We start from the raw sequence: 18,033 nt of genomic DNA, 5'->3' as shown, positions 1-18,033 counted from the left end.
TACAATTAGGAGAAAGATTCATCAGAGCAATTAAGGAAATCTACAAAGACCAGACTGCAGCAATTGTGGTGAACGATGAATTGACTAAGAAACTGATTATAAGTAAAGGAACAAGACAAGGTTGCCCGTTGTCTCCACTGTTGTTCATTTTAGTATTGGAGATCCTGATGATACAAATACGACAAGATGAGGAAATTCGAGGAATAAAAATAAAGGACTATTCATACAAGGTCAGAGCATTTGCGGATGATATAATGTTAATCGTAGAGGACCCATTGGAGAACATGCCAAAACTGATAGATAAGATCAAGGAGTTTGGAGACTTGGCAGGTTTCTATATCAACAAAAAGAAGTCAAAGATATTATGCAAAAATATGACTAAGCAGAAACAACAACTGTTAATGGAAACAACGGACTGTGAAGTAACAAGTAAGGTGAAATATTTGGGAATTGAACTGACTGCAAAGAATATAGATTTATTCAAGAACAATTATGAAAAACTATGGATCCAGATTGAGAGAGACTTGATTAAATGGAATAGGCTTAATCTGTCATGGTTGGGTAGGATTGCAGCAGTTAAAATGAATGTGTTACCAAGAGTGATGTTTTTGCTGCAGACAATACCAATCATCAGAGACTCTAAACAATTTGAAAAATGGCAGAGGAAAATATCAGACTTTGTATGGGCAGGCAAGAAGCCTCGAGTGAAAATGAAAGTTTTACAAGATGCAAAGGAAAGAGGCGGAATGCAACTGCCCAACCTGAGACTTTACCATGATGCAATCTGCCTAGTTTGGTTGAAAGAGTGGATGACATTAAAGAATAAGAAACTATTAGCCCTAGAGGGATACAAAAAAATATTTGGATGGCACGCATACCTATGGCATGACAAAGTAAAGGTCAACTCGATGTTCCTGCACCATTTTGTACGGAGAAGTCTATATACAATTTGGAAGAAGTACAGAATTTATCTACAAGAAGGAACTCCTTGGTGGGTGGTTCCATATGAGGTGATAGACCCGAGAGCTGTTGATAATGAACGACAATGTTTAACATATAAAGAAGTAACTAAAGTAGAAGCATCTAAACTTAGAATAAAGACGCAAGAGGAACTATCACCTAATTACGATTGGTTCCAGTACAGACAGATCAGAGATTTGTATAACTCGGACTCTGTAAAAGGAGGTATACGAATAGAGAACTCAGAACTAGAGCAGACCCTTCTTAAAGAGGATAAGAAAAGAATATCCAAGGTATACCAAGTACTGTTGAAATGGTATACTGAGGATGAGACAGTTAAAACACAAATGGTGAAATGGGCTATAAATTTTAATAAAGAAATAACAATGGAGGCATGGGAATACTTGTGGAAGACTACAATGAAGACAACGACATGTACAAATATCAAAGAGAACATCTACAAAATGATCTATCGTTGGTACATGACACCAAAGAAGATTGCGCTAGGGAATTTGAACACTTCTAATAAATGCTGGAAATGTAGGAAGCATGAGGGCTCCCTCTATCATATGTGGTGGTCGTGTGAGGTAGCCAGGCAGTACTGGGGGGTAATAATAAGAGAAATGAGTGAAATTCTACAATTTCAAATTAATAAGAACCCAGAACTCCTGCTACTGAACTTGGGAATGGAGGGAATTCCAGCCCATCACAGGACGCTGATATTTTACATGACGGCAGCAGCTAGACTTTTGTATGCGCAAAAATGGAAAGTACAAGAAGTGCCAACTATCGAAGATTGGATCTACAAATTGCTGTACATGGCTGAAATGGACAAGATGACAAGAAAACTGAGAAATCTGGACTCAGGGCAGTTTAACACAGATTGGGAGAAGCTGAAACAATATCTGGAGAAAAAATGGGAGGTGGGAGGAAAACTGTGGCAGTTTGAGAACTACTGAAGTATAATAAAATGTAGAGGGGGGTGACTTTACCGGGGGGAGAAGAGATAAATGTGAATTTATAAGCAGTTAAATTAACAGATTGACATATATATAGATATATATAGGTTAACAAATAGAATATTGATAGAAAATAATTAATTATAAGGATTAAATATAAGGATTGAGTAACCAACAATATTTTCTTTCCTTGATAAGATCTGTATAATGCACCAAACTGAATGTCTGAAGGTGTAGACGAGTTAAATTGGTTGACTATGTGACGAGAGTTATATAGAATTATTATAAAAAGACAGAATGAGTAATATATAGAGAATAAGTCAAATTGTTTGATTTAAATGTGTAAGGTTTTTATGGTTTATGATATACAGAAATATTTAAAATCGGAAAATGGGATAAATTGTTTACCTAAGACTTACAGTTTGGGTATAAGAAAAATAGTTAAGGATGTACTGCTTAGTGTAATGGAGAATATATATTTGTTTTAGATAGAGGAATTTAATAGAAGTAAGGGAAAAGGGACAAAGGGTTGGAAAACTGTTGGAAGTCAACAAAAGGGGGGGAAAGGGAGGGGGTTAGAAATGAAAAATTTGGGGAAAATTGAATGTAAATGAAAAAATAACGGATTCTAACCCAATAAAAAATTTTTCAAAAAAAAAAGAATTAGGAAGAGTCTCTACCACTTAAGGTCTCGGGGTGACCTTGGCCCAGTCACACATTCTCAACCTAACCTACCTCACAGGGTAGTTGTGAAAATAAAATGGAGAATGGGAAGGTGATTTAAACCACACTTCGTTTGTGAAGTCAACTACTTAATTAATTTGTAGTGGCATTTTTGTGGGATGAGACGAAACTATCTCTGGAGATAATAATAAGGAACAGTTTAATAATGACAATAACAACAACAACAACAACAATAACAACATTCAATTTATATACCGCCCTTCAGGATGACTCAACACCCACTCAGAGAAGTTTACAAAGTATGTGATTATTATCTCCACAACAACAAACACTGAGAGAGCTCCTTGAGGCTGTGACTGGCCCAAGGTCACCCAGCTGGCTTCAAGTGGAGTGGTGGGGAATCAAACCTGGCTCTCCAGGTTAGAGTCCCACGCTCTTAACCACTACACCAAACTGGATCTCCTCTGCACTTTCCTAAAGTAATCTCCATGTACCTAGTCAAATTGAATCCAGAGAACCCTTTTTTATTGCATAAGCATCTCTGTTTGGATAATGGCGAGACACTTACAATGCAATTTTGATCTACAATGTTACTCTGATCTTTGTCCGTTCATTTCAATGCCCTTAGACTAGAGCAACTTCACATAAGATTGTGTAGTTAGAGATTCGCAAAGAAGTTTTATAAAGGCTTCCTTGCAGATCAGTATGTTGAGTCCCTCATGCTTACAGTCATCAGAATGTTGGGTCGGGGCTTCTAGGGGACAAACAGTGAAATCCTAAGCAGAGTTTCTCCAGTCTAAGCCCAATGAAATGAATGAGCTTAGACTGGAGTAACTCTGCTTAGGATTTCACTAAAAGTGACAGTTGAAGATACATATGTCTTTGAAGGCCCCAAGTACCACAGCAACATGAATTGTGTGTGTTCATCAAATACCTATCGGATGACAAGCAGACAAGTCATTTTGTTTTGGTAATAAAGAGCAGGAAAGCTGATTTCCCACCCCCATCCCCACTTAGTATATGTAAGTATCAATATGATAATACTGCTGAGTAACCTGTAAAGCTTCTAAAGTACTCTGGAAAAACAAAGTATTTTTACTCAGCCTTCCAGAGACTTCCCCACACACATACCCTTTATTATGTGAATGGATGGTGGTTTACATATGTTACATCTCTAATCTTTCTATGTGTTGGTATAGAAGTTCCCCGACAGCGGAAGACATAAAATAAAATTAAAATTAAATAATAAAATAAAATAGAACAGAGCAGAAGAAAACCTTAATTTTTGTTAAGACATGAGGAAGTTTTGGAAGACACTAGAAGGGAAATAATGGCAAGTTTGACATATAGTATGGATAGCTGTTACATCCATATGACATACATGGGAGCCAGTGTGGTGCAGAGGCTAGTTAGAATGATGGACTAGCATCTGGGTGACCCAAGTTTGATTCCCGAGCTTGGCCAGGGAAGCTTGCGGGGTGACCTTGGGCCAGTCACACACACTCAGCCTAACCTACCTTACTGAAGGATCTGAGTTCAATGGCACCTTAGACCCTTTGGGAGCTCTGAATCTCAAAAGCTTAGACCCTGAAAATCTTGTTGGCCTCTAAGTGCCACTGGACTCAAATCCTGCTGGTCTATTGAAGGCCAACATGGCTATCCACTTAAAACTCACAGAGTTATTTTAAGAAAAAAATAGAGGCAAGGAGAATGATATAAGTCCCTTTTTCCCATTGGGAAGAAAAGTGGGATAAAATTGAAGTAAAATTTTAAAAATTAAAAATTAAAATCAAATGAAAATCCCAGCTCTCTGAAACACATGGGCTGTTTCCACACTACTCACCTTCATCCGGAACGCTGCGGAACGTCACGAAAAAAACACAGAAGGTAGCATCTTCTTGCACAAGTTTTGTCCGGCTCTAAGGAAGCCCACCTCGCTTCAACCAGGACCAGGGCCTTTTCAGTCCTGGCCCCAGCCTGGTGGAACGCTCTGTCAATGGAGACCCGGGCCCTGCGAGACATATTAGCATTCCGCCGGGCCTGTAAGACAGGCGTTCCACCAGGCGTTCGGTGGTTGAAGGTGGCGGTGCCATGTCGGCCTCCCACCTTTGTGGTGGGGGGGTTCTCCCACCTTACATTGCACCTTACATTAATTAACCTTAATGTATTTGGTTAATTTATTTTATTATTGCTTATTGTATGTTGGTTTAAGAATTATTGTTTTCTTGTTTTTATTGATTTTAACTGTTGTTCACCGCCCAGAGCCCCTGAGGGTGAGCGGTTTATAAACCAAAATAATACATAAAATAAAACTCTGTGGGTCTCTCATAATTTTTCTGATGCATTGTGGCTCAAAAGCAAACGTTTGAAAATGGAATGGGGAGTTCTTTATGAGGAGATGCTAAGATTCACACATTCTGATAGCTGCCGCCAATGAAAGACAACCTTGACATTCAAAGAAGCTTGGATACAGAGTGTGAGAATGAGCCTAGAGGTAGAAATACTAGAATAGCAAATGTCCACTGATTACCAGCTTGATTTGGGAAATAAATTAATCTCTACCTGACCTGCTTTGTGGGCAGCAACTCAAGAAAAAGGAGGCACAATATGGTGGGTGTGACCGGCTGTGATTGGTGGTGCATGCTGTAAAATAAAATGTACAAGGGTCCTACCATGTCTGATTGATGCTATGATGACCCTAATAAATGACTGAACACCACAATCTTAGGGCCAAGCTACACATGACGAAAGACACTTGCCTGGCAAGTGGATTGAGTGGAGGGCAAGTGAACAGGGAGAAATACACTTGCCATTCAAGTGTCATTCGTCAAGTGTAGCTTGGCCCAGAGAACGTCTCTATTAAGTTAAAGATTTTTCTCTTTTTTAAACTTCATTTATATCCCAACATTCTCTCCAATTGGGACCCCAAAGGGCTTGTGTCATTTTCCTCTCCTCTATTTTTTCCCCTCACCACCAACCCTATGAGGTAAATTAGGTTGAAAGGGTGTGACCGGCCCATGGTCACCCAGCAAGCTTCCATGACAGAGGTGCTACTGGACTCTTTTTGATTTTGCTACTACAGACTAACACGGCTAACTCCTCTGCATCTATGACCATGACAGAGGGCTGCCCTGATTCGGGTCTTCATTCTGGCCACTACACCGCACTGGCTGACAAATTGCCAAATTGCTCTAAGGGCCAAGCTACAAGTGACGAATGACACTTGAACAGCAAGTGTATTTCTCCCTGTTCACTTGCCCTCCACTCAATCCACTTGCTGTTCAAGTGTCATTCGTCACTTGTAGCTTGGCCCTAAGATTGCTAAATTTACTGTTATATGCCTTAGCTTTCTATAGTAGTTACATGTTTGGATTGCAATTCAGCACTCTGCTAGTTTAACTCTCATTACTGCCATGAGCTCAGCAGCTGGCCTTCGGCAAGCCACTCCACTCACTTCCAGCTTCCCTTCTGTATTGTGGGGATAATAATGACACTGTTTTTGTTCATCATTCTGAGTAGATCACTAATCTGTGTTATATAAGCACAGTTGTGAATTCCTGCATTGTGCAGACTGTTGGACTTATCAGGATTTTTAGTTTGTATTTTGTTTATGGTAGCTGCAGAGTTACTTAGTCAGAAGTGTTTAAACCCCAACGTGCATTAATTAATCTTCAGACAAATTATAGAAAGATATAGTTTACAGTTTTATTGAAACAGATTCCATTCATAGCAATATCTTGGAGAAGAGAGAAAGAGTCCTAATTAGAGATGGGCACAAACTGAAATACGACCCCAAATAACCCACAAAACAGACTGGTTCGGGGTTCCCGAACCAGGGTTCGTTTAAGCTCCTTTTCTGGAACTTCCATGAACTTTATACTGGTTTGTTGGGTCATATTTACAGAGGCAGTTTAAATGACCATTTCCCCAGGGAAATGGCCATTTAAACTACCCCTTTAAGGGACTTGCAAGGGCAGGTCCCTTTAAAGTGCCTAAACCCCAGCTCCCCTACCCCCTTACCCCCTCACCCCCCAGCCCCAGCCCCACATTTACCTTCAGGACTCCTGCAGCCCACAGATCCCCCCTGCCGCTGCCTGCCAGCTGATAGTTTAAAGGGACCTGCTGCTTGGTAGGTTAAAATCCACGAACCACAAATCTCATGGCTTGGGGTTTTTTTTGGTCTGTGCCCATGTCTAGTCCTAATCCTAGAGCCACTTTCCATATAACTAAACCTTAGCCTGAGATTGGCAGCGAGGCTGAGGTGTGGGTCTGTGAGTAAGGCCTTCATGACAGGAGCTCAGAGGATCACTTCCTTCTCCTTGGAAGACCATGAGGCCAAAATGAGAAATCTTCAAAGAGGCACAGAGATAGAGGAGGAGTCAGGAGGCATTCCCACCTTAGACAAAGAGTTGCACATACATACAGAGAGACATGCAGCACCCTCCCAATGTCCAGGGCATGCTGAGTTACCTATTCCAACAGGACTACATGACCCTGGGGGTCCCTTCCAACCCTATGATCCTTCTTCTTCAAATCTATCAAATTATTCCCTTTGGAAATCAATACTCTCAGCTGCAGATTTTCTTTTTGACAATGGGAACCTAATCAAAATGCATTTTGGAAAATCCACGTCAGAACAACCTTGCTTTGGTAGCATAAAAGGGAAAAAGTAATCTGCCTCTGAATGGGAGACTTGCTTGAGGTGATGATTTCCATTTCATCAGATACATTTAAACAGCCATGTTTCACGTCGCTCTAAAGCACCCCCCCTCCCCATGTCACAGAACAAATTAGTGAAGTCTAAACTTCAGCTCAAGGCTCCGAGTATCATTTCATAGTTCTAGCCAGGAAAAAAAAAGTCAGTCTGCCATCAGGGACCCAGAATCTCCTCATCTGCATAAAAATGGGAAGTTAATTGTGTTACGGCTATCCCAGCTTCCCCAAGGAGTTCATTAAGCATGCTGAAACATGCTGAGAATATAACTTAACTGTCAGCTAGGATAGTCTGACAAATTCAGCCAAAGATAACCAGAAACATAGGATATAATAAATGTAAAATACACCACTAAACTAGTAAAGAAAAGGAGTAAGAAAATATCTCCTCTCTTCTACAACCATTTGGTAAAATTCAAAGGCACTATTTTACTTCTGCAAGCTGCATTCCAAGCGCACTGCATGATCCACAATTATACCCACTCAGACTTTTTAGGATTAGTGTTCATGTAGCGGGCCAAAAAACAAATGAGAGATCAACCAAATCTTACAATGGTGCATTCTTGTTCACTCTTTATTCCAACCAAGTTCTTGCTAATATTCTGGAAATATTATTGTGTTTTTTATATTTATATATATATATATATATATATATATATATATATATATAAAATTATGCTTTTATCAGGTTGGATCAAGCACAAACTCTGCATTCACTCTAGAGCTGTTATTCAAGCAGAAATACAAGAAAAAGACATATAAGCCATTTGCATAAGTCAAACTTACTATTTCCTCACCTGTGTCTCTTGTTGTGCAACATTTGTGCAACCATTTTCTGAGCACTACAATATATAGACAGGGAAGTACTAGATGCTGCATAAGACCTTGCAGAAGCAGAATGATGCAGCATTGGATTTGACTCTCATAGACCCGGATTCAGAATTTTATGTTTCCACTTGTGCATTGGTGGATCATTGTGGTTTTCTTTAGAACATTTGAATGGCTTGTGTGCAGGGTCCAGTGGTCTTTTGACTAGAGATGGGCATGAACAGGAAGAAAAAAAGGACATGATGTTCATTGTTCGTTGCAATCCACGAAAAAGGACTCACAAACAACCACGAACATGGCCCTGTTCACGAACATGTTCATGGTTGGCTGTTCGTGGGGGACAGCAGGCTCTCCTCCAGCCATCATCCAAGTTTGGTCAAGATCCTTATTGCACCACTCTCAGAAACCTGACTTGAGCAGCACCAGAAAAAGTACCAATAATAAATAATAGCTTGGCCCCAGAACCTGGCAGCAGCCCTGGAACTTGAAGGGGTAGAGCCCTACCGCACCACTCCCAGAAACCTGACCTGAGCAGGCAATAGGAAAGGTACCAATAATAAATAATAGCTTGGCCCCAGAGCCTAGGAGCAGCCCCGGAACCTGAAGGGGTAGATCCATATCCCACCACACACCAAAAAAATTCAAGCTCCAATGCACTCTCCCTGTCTCTCTATCAAGATGCCAACAGCAGCTGACTCTCTCCCTCTTCACTGTCTGCAAAGACTAGCCAGAGCTGGGAGCCCTCCCCCTTCCCCATGGTCTTTGCTTTCTTGTAACAAATTTGGAGCTCCACACTTGAAAGGAAGACCTGCCTATCACGCTAAATTGGTCTTAGATTGGGGTTCCCAGGGCAACAGCAGGAGTTCAGACAGAGTTCAGACAATCCCTGCCTAAGTTGCCAAGGGAATTGATTGCAGGTGCCAGATTGTCTGGCTCGACGAACAGCAACGATCACCTGTTCATTTAGAAAGTAGCCTCATGAACAGCAGATTGGGCTGTTCTTGGCTTTTTTTTGTTCATATTGCTGTTCGTGCCCATCTCTACTTTCAACTACTGTTCAAGCTCTATTCTATAGTTTTGGGTGCTCTCGGGCCATTTTTGTTACCTAGTGCAGAGATTTTTCACATTGTGATCCAAGGAAGTCTTGGCGCCTCAGAGTGAATATCCTCATTGAACAGGTTTTCCTGAAAAATAAGTTGGTCACTACCACCAGTCTTCACCTGTGATGTATTTTTAAATATAGCCATCGATTCCTCTTTATTTTCTTTTTTTCTTTTTCAAAATAAGGATTTCTCTTTGATTTCTTTTAATTTTCTGTTGCACCACACAATGGTGCAGGATGTACTGTTTTGTAACATGAGCCCTTTTTAATGTTACAAGCCACAAGGTGCTCTAGCAAGAGAGTGGAAAAGACTGGGAAGACATTGCCCGCTGCCAAGCATCTGCAGAATTAAATTCTGAAATTTTGCAGAACTTCCCTTTCTGCCTCTCCTTTCTTCAAATTTCTCTTTCATCAAAATGGAATTGATTAGCGATAGACTCCAAAATTCTAAAATGAAGAAAAGAAATAGATTATTAGATTTCAAGGAGAAATTGAATCAAGAGGAATTAAGAGAATTTCTCTTAACAATGCGAATCAGAGGCAAACATATAATCAGAGGAACATATAACACCTATATTACGCCAGCTGCATTGGCTACCAGTTGAGTACCAGGTCCAGTTCAAAGTTTTGGTGCTGACCTATAAAGCCCTACGTGGACTGGGTTCAGCATATCTGCAGGAGCACCTCTCCCTATATATACCCCAGAGGACACTTGGTTCTACACACAAAACACTTTTGGTGGTCCCCGGTCCTAGGGAGGCTCACCTGGACTCGACCAGAGCCAGGGCCTTTTCGGTCCTGGCACCGGCGTGGTGGAACTCTCTGTCTGATGAAACCAGGATTTATTATCCTTCCACCGGGCCCTTAAGACAGAGATGTCCCACCAGGCATATGGCGGAGGCTAGGCTGGGTCCCCGCCAGCCGTACTTGATTTGACTTGAGAAGATCTGTCCACCACCCTATATATATCTATAGATATGGATATATAGGCCATGTCTGAAATGAAGTAACTCTTCCATCACCATCTGAGGAGCAGTTTTTATTGTATGTAGTCTTTTAAATTTCATTGTAATGTTTTATCTGCTTTTATGTGTTTTTATGTAAATTAAAATGTCGTGCTCTGCCCTGAGCCCTCTCAGTGGGAAGCGCAGACTACAAATCTAATACAATAAAAATAAATAAATAAAAACTGTGAATGTATCCTAAGACACACATTAAGTTCATACTAAGAATCTCTCTGCATGTGTTTGTCAAGCTTAAGGAAATGCAATGTTAGCCGGGAAGCGCAGTTTAAAAAGACAGAGTGCTGCGCAATATCAGAGGTGTTCGTTGCACTCTTTAGTATGCTGCTGTCAACAAATATATCACGGAAATAGATTAATTACAGGGAATCAAACCTGATATTTTACTGATGATGGGGTGGCATCTGTTACCCATTTATTGTTTCTAGTGTAAGTATGCTTATAGCATGCTTTTGGGAACTGCCTTGGTGCCATCTGAGGGAGAATACAGATCTACAAATATTCAGTCAACGAATCAACAAGAATACATCAACAAGTGTACATCGGGACCACAAAGCGTAGCATCCAGACAAGAATAAAAGAACATGAAAGACACTGCAGACTTGGACAACCTGAAAAATCAGCAGTGGCTGAACCTAGCCTAACTCAAACAGGGCACAGTGTCTTATTCCAGGACACCAAAATACTGGACAACACTTCCAACTACTTTGTCAGACTGCACAGGGAAGCCATTGAAATTCACAAGCATAAGCAAAACTTCAACAGGAAAGAAGAAACCTTAAGAATGAACAGAGCATGGTTTCCAGTTCTGAAAAACACCAGGCTAACAAAACACTCTACACGTGACAATAGCCCTGCAGAGAAGATTAGCACATCAAGCACCAATCCATATGCAAAAGAACCTCCTCAGGATACAGTGAAGCCTCCCTCCATTAGCATTCCACACCCTGGGAAACTCTTACAGGATGACTCAGCTCAAACCCACCCCTCCTGAGTAGATATAAATGACCTGCCAACATCTTTTCCACACTGTGACACTGAGAGATCTCTGTCTTTTGGTGCTACACTTCTGAAGATGCCAGCCACAGCTGCTGGCGAAACGTCAGGAACTACAATGCCAAGACCATGGCAATACAGCCCAGAAAACCCACAACAACCATCGTTCTCCGGCCGTGAAAGCCTTCGACAATACATTCGCTTGGTTGTTGTGGGTTTTCCCACAACAGGAACTACAGGAACGTCAGGAACTACAATGCCAAGACCACGGCAAAACAGCCCGGAAAACCCACAACAACCATTGTTCTCCGGCCGTGAAAGCCTTCGACAATACATCAATACATTCGCTTATTCATAAAAAAATGACAGACATTTTTTATATTTTGGGTAGAAATTTCATTTAAAAGGAAAACAATAGACAGTGCATAAACTTATACAAACACTACATTTGAAATTAAACTGAGACTTATACAAACTTATATAAACACTACATTTGAAATTAGTTTGAAACTTATACAAGCACTGCATTTAAAGTTAATTTAAACTAATGGAAAAATACATTCAGAATTTGTCGTAACTGAGCTTAACTGTATAGTAGCTCTCCTTCCCTCTCCTTGGTTACTTATATTTATACAAACTATGATATCAAAATGAAAGAGATTTTAATACATTCTGCATGCATTAAATGGTGTACCAAAATCCCTAAGATTTTGTAGGGAGAAGGACTGGGTATACATAGAAATGGATGCACAATTAAAAGTCATCAATATAAAATAGGTGTCTTATTGCAATACTAGCAACAAATCCCATTGTGGGAAAAATACAATGGGCTCTAGAAGGGAGAGGGCAGGCAGGAGGGCATACCCTCCCCCTACATCACTCCCTCCACCTCCTAGATGAAAGCGGGGGATGGGCATGGCCACCTCCTCTGCACCTGATCCTGGCCGCGTGAACAGGGGGTGGGCATTGGGTTCTGCTCTGCACCTGATCCTGGTTGAGTGAAGGGCGGGGTGGGCATTGTCGCTTGCTCCACTCCTGATCCTGGCCTGGGTGTAGGGGGCTATCCTTGCTGCCTACTCCATGCCTGATACCGACAAGATGCAGGGGTGGGCATTACCACTTGCTCCGCTTCTGATCCCACCTGGGTGAAGAAGAGAATGGCATTGCCTCCTACTCTGCGCCCGATTCCACCCTAAAATGCCATTCCTTGATGTTTCCAAATATATCTGGATTATTTTGGAATGTAAATACCTGTTTATCCAGAAAAATCTAAATAAGTTGAATTCATGCAGATATTCCTGAATAATACCCAAAAGGTGTTTTTCAGGTATATTAAAAACCAATATACCTAATTGCATATCCCTAATATCTAATTCTCAACATGGTCCCTTTTATAGATACTGACATTCAGACACTGATGTCAAGGAGAGAGAAAAAAATTCTACAAACCTGAGAAAAGCCTCAGGTTTGCAGAAAAATCTGATATTTTTTATCTCTCAATGTCTGTCTGTCTGTGTGTCTGTCTGTCTGTCAATTGGTGCATATTGGTTTTAAAAAACCAGAAATGATATAAATAATGTCTGGTGTTTTAAGAAATGGTGTAAGTCCCCTTGGGTTTCCACTGGGGAGAAAGGTGGTGTATAAAGGAAGGAAGGAAGGAAGCCAGCCTTTACTACACCAGTGAATAAGTTATAGCAAGAACACAACCATTCCATCGAAATATAAACAAGAAATTTTCACACATTTTCATAAAAGAACTTAAAATAAATAATAATGATTTGTAGTGGTGGAGAGTGCCCTCAAGTCAGAGTTGACTTATGGTGACCCCTGGTTGGGTTTTCATGCCAAGAGACTAACAGAAGTGGTTTGCCATTGCCTGCCTCTGCAACCCTGGTCTTCATTGGAGGTCTCCCATCCAATTACTAAACAAGGATGACCCTGCTTTTCTTCTGAGATCTGACGAGATTAGGCTCACCTGGGCTATCCAGGGCAGGGCAATAATAATTTAAAATGCTCAAAATAAAGCCATGATAATACACCTTAGAATCCAATGTCTAATGACCCAGAGTGGAGTAATGAGTGTTCAGATCTCCGTGTTTCATCTTTATCCTTATGATGCCTGCAACAAACCTTGCCATTTGGAAAGGAATAAACTTGTCCCTATCTTCCAGTTGTAATATTTGTTTATTCTGTTTTATATTTAGTTTTAGTTTAGTTTTATAAATAACATAAGGCAGACCAGTCTTACAAGCTTGTCGCAAGGATCACTGAGCCATAACCAATTATTACTACCACCCTTTTTCCAAATGCCTCATTCAATCCGAAAAGACAAAAGCAACATCTTGTATTCCTGATGCCCCCGTTTCCGTCCCACTGTTTGGTGTACATCTAGCTAACAACATCCCTGATAAAAACTAAAGAGTACTGCTGATTTGGAGCAATGGTGTGTGTATAAGTTGTACTACATCAATGACAGAAAACTGTAGGCTGGCCTGACCTGGACTTGTGGTGTCGTAATTGCAAACTGGAACAGAATATTTCATTGCTTCAAAGTAGTCTTCTGTTTATCATTAATTAATAGAAACAACAAAAATAGGAAGTCTAATGCAACCAACAGTTAGAGGAAAATGTGAAACTACTCCTTGCTGTAGTTTCTAACGGATTCCATATTTTGCTGAAAACAAACAGATATCTCCACACAATTTAGTTACATTCTTCTCGTTGACAACCAATACTTACTTTGGCTGGTTGCAATTAATCCACTATAAAGACTGTGTAACACACAAAAGAGCTCTGTTATATATCCTAATGCTAATACATATACTTACCTACTTGCTTGCTTCCTTACAAAATTTATGCCCCACCTTTCTAAAGTGGCAGACATAACTCCTTTGAAAATAACACTAGCATTGCAATCCTAAGAAGAGTTACTCCAGTCTAAGCCCATTGAAATCAATGGACTTAGACTGGAGTTATTCTGTTTAGGATTGTGCTGCAGGTGCCTCAAAATTGGCCATCTGCTTCAAGATGACCACGGGGATTTCTATGAAAAAGACAAAGGGAATTGAAACATCTTAGCCCAGTAATCTTTAAAAACTCCAATTCCCATCCCTGCTTTTTGCACTGGAAGCCGTAAGAACATAAGAGCCCTGCTGTGTCACAACAGTGGTCCACCAAGTCCACCGTCCACTGACTCACACAGTAGCCAACCAGTCTCTATAAATTATACTCACATCTTAATCACTCATGTAAAAGAATATTTCATTTTGTCTGTCCTGAATCTACTGCCTGTCAGCTTCATTGGAGGTCCTCTGGTATTACGAGAGAGGGAGAAAAAGTTCTCTCTGAGCCAAGCTACAAGTGACACCTTACACAGGTTGGACACTTGTCAGCTTCCCTCAAGTTTTGATGGGAAATGTAGGCGTCCTGGTTTTACAGCTTGGCTCTCCATTACAGCTGCAAGACTAGGATGCCTACATTTCCCATCAAAACTTGAGGGAAGCTGACAAGTGTCCAACATGTGTCAGGCGTCATGTGTAGCTTGGCTCTCTGTCAATCCTCTCTACCCTGTGCATAGTTTTATAAACCTCTTTCCAGCCTGTTGTCTCAAAAAAGAAAGAAGATGGAAGAAAGAACAGAAAGCTGACTTTCATGAGACCCTAAATGTTGCACTCAGTATCTTGTAGTGGATAATCCCGTCCAGCTTCTCATGTTTCTTAAAAGCTGGAGACAGGCCGTTTCCACACTACTCACCTTCAATTGGAACGCTACAGAACATTGTGAAAAAAATGCGAAAGATAGCGTTTTCCGCACGAGTTTTGTGCGACATCACTCAAAACTCGTGCGAGAAAACACTATGTTCCGGGTTTTGTTCACAATGTTCCACGGTGTTCCAATTGAAGGTGAGCAGTGTGGAAAAGGCCACAGTGTGGCTATAGATGCCGTTACTGATACTCAGACTCTTTCTACACAAGAGGACTTATACAAGGATGCTCAAGTGTAGGGAGACGCGATGTTAGCCAGGAAGCCAAGTTTAAAAGGACAGACCCAAAGGCTCCGTCAATTTCACCTCTCTAGTACTGCAGTCCGAGCTCTGCTCATGACCTGAGTTTGATCCTGGCAGCAGCTGGGTTCAGGTAGCTGACTCAAGGTTGACTTAGCCTTCCATCCTTCTGAGGTTGGTAAAATGAGTAACCAGTTACCTGGGGGTAAAGTGTAGATGACTGGGGAAGGCAATGGCAAACCACACTGTAAAAAGTCTGCCAATAAAATGTCATGATTCAATGTCCCCCCATGGGTCAGTAATGACTTGGTGCTTGTACAGGGGACTACCTTTACCTTTACCTTTACCTTTACCTTTACCTTTACCTTTACCTTTACCTTTACCTTTACCTTTACCTTTACCTTTACCTTTACCTTTACACGGAGCCAGCAGACATCACTCCTCAAAGGTTTGTTAATTTCAATTGACAGAGCCTTTGGTGAGACAAAGATGAAATTAACAAACCATCTGAAGAGCAATTGCTGTGGCTCTGTGTAGAGAGGTGAAATTTTTAAACTACATTTCCTGGCTAACACTGCATCTTCCTACACTTCAGCATCCTTGAGTAAGATTTCTTGTACAGAGAGCCTTCAGCCAAGGCTAATTTGGTGTACTTGACAGCAAAATAGTATCCTAGTGTCTTGACCTGATGGTGCATGACTACCATGTAGTTGCATATTCTTTTCTGTAATTTATTATCCCCATAATGCTGATGGATAATAACGTGTATAAATGGACTGTTAGGTTTGTGGGAGAGGAGTCTTCAAGAATCAGCACTGGTAGTCCAAGACTTGGGAAACTTTACAGCCTGATCCTAAGGGTGCCATGTCAGTGCCCCACTGATACCAAAACCAAACACCCAGTTGAAATGTTCTGATAAAAATCACGCATACCTTGTAGATGAGTTATACTCTCAGTCAATGTAATATACGTACAGGGCTAGCAAGCTTTTTTTAAAAAATAGCAGCAGTCTGTTGTCTAAAGAGAAACATAAGAAGCCGCCGATAGATTGATAGTGCGTTGCTTTGTGTATAAATAAAAGTGCCGGTCTTCATAATATGAATAGTCAAAAAGATAGTATACCACCATCCGCTACTCACAAAGTGAGGGCAGGAAAGCTCAGTGGTGCACTCAGCAAGAAGAAAAAAACTGGGTGCAAAGCGGAAGAGTATAAGGGCTTTTGATTCCATTCCATTGCACAAGGTGAAATGTGAAGTACTCAAAGGATGTCCCCTGAAGAAGCTCAAGGTGAAACGTGTAGAGATCAAAAAAGCTTAATTAACTCTTCCACCTCGCACCTGGTTGTTTCTTCTTCTGCCTATTGGTGCAGCTATTGCTTCTCCAGCACTCAGCAAGAGCCTTGGTGTTTCATCTTCCAAGGCATTCCTGCAAATGTGTTCAAACCACGTCTGTAGGCCAAGCTACAAGTGACGAATGACACTTGAACAGCAAGTGTATTTCTCCCTGTTCACTTGCCCTCCACTCAATCCACTTGCCTTTCAAGTGTCATTCGTCATGTGTAGCTTGGCCCTCAGTCCCTGCGAGGACACTTGCCCTTTTGATAGAGAAATCAGAGGATCGTAACAATGGCATGTCTCTCATGCCTTGCATCTCCCCTCATCAAAATTATGTTGGATAGATGACTGGGGAAGGCAATGGCAAACCACCCAGTAAAAAAAGTCTGCCAAGAAAACATTGTGATGCGACATCCCCCCATGGGTCAGTAATGACTCAGTGCTTGCACAGTGGACTACCTTTACCTACATAGGGACTTATGCTGTTAATGGTACTGGAGGGGAGGTATAAAAAGATTCCATATGCAGAGAGATTTTGCCCTTGCAGTATGAGTGAAGTTGAATCATTGAAACATGTCTTCTTTCGCTGCCCTTTTTACAAGGAACTATGAGATAAGATTATTTCTCCCCTTCTCAATAGACCAATAGTTTTCTTGGATAAGGCCTTCTTGGAGAAATGTTTGATAGCTGAAGACTCATCCATCCCTAGGCTTATAGCCAAGTTTTGTGTTTATGTGATAAAATTTCATAGCAAACAATAAGACTTTGCGTAGAGATCTATTCTGCCTCCTTTTTAGTATGATATGAACAATTGTAATGTTTTAATGTGTATTTTAAACCTTACGATGTATTTATTTTATTCTATATTTTATGTAATGGAAACTTAATGTGTTTCTCATTGTTTTGAGATCGTCGTAGCCACCTGTTGATGATTCTTAATGGTCACTGACCCAAAATGAAATAAATGAAATGAAACACGGGGCCTTGGAGAGTTCAGAAATGGATCATCCCATTCATTCCTAACACAATCCTGGTGTCCCACAGTTCTGGCCTCAACATTGGTGCTGCACTGCTGCCAGTTGTTGTTGTGGTTGTTGTTGTTATACAGATTTTATTACCATTGTGTTGCTCTTCTTTGCTGCCAGATTTACCCAGACATGGTGTCACCCCAATGTTCTGCTTGCGTGCGTCCAAGGTGTGCCTCTCTAAGGGTTAGTTGCCATCATAGGCTGTTCCAGAACATTGATTTCAATGGGCTTGGACTGGAGTAACTCTGTTTAGGATTGCACTGTTTATTTGGCAAGGTTTGTAAAAGCCCAGCTGTAACTTCAGCTATCGATTACCATAAAACCTAAACCACAAGATATTAATATAAGAAGTTCAAAAGGGGGTAGGGGAGACGATAAAATAAAATCAAGAATCTCGGTCATTA

Source organism: Eublepharis macularius, chromosome 3 (assembly GCF_028583425.1).
Source record: "Eublepharis macularius isolate TG4126 chromosome 3, MPM_Emac_v1.0, whole genome shotgun sequence".
Taxonomy (NCBI): Eukaryota; Metazoa; Chordata; class Lepidosauria; order Squamata; family Eublepharidae; genus Eublepharis; species Eublepharis macularius.
Note: the sequence above shows the minus strand (reverse complement) of the source record.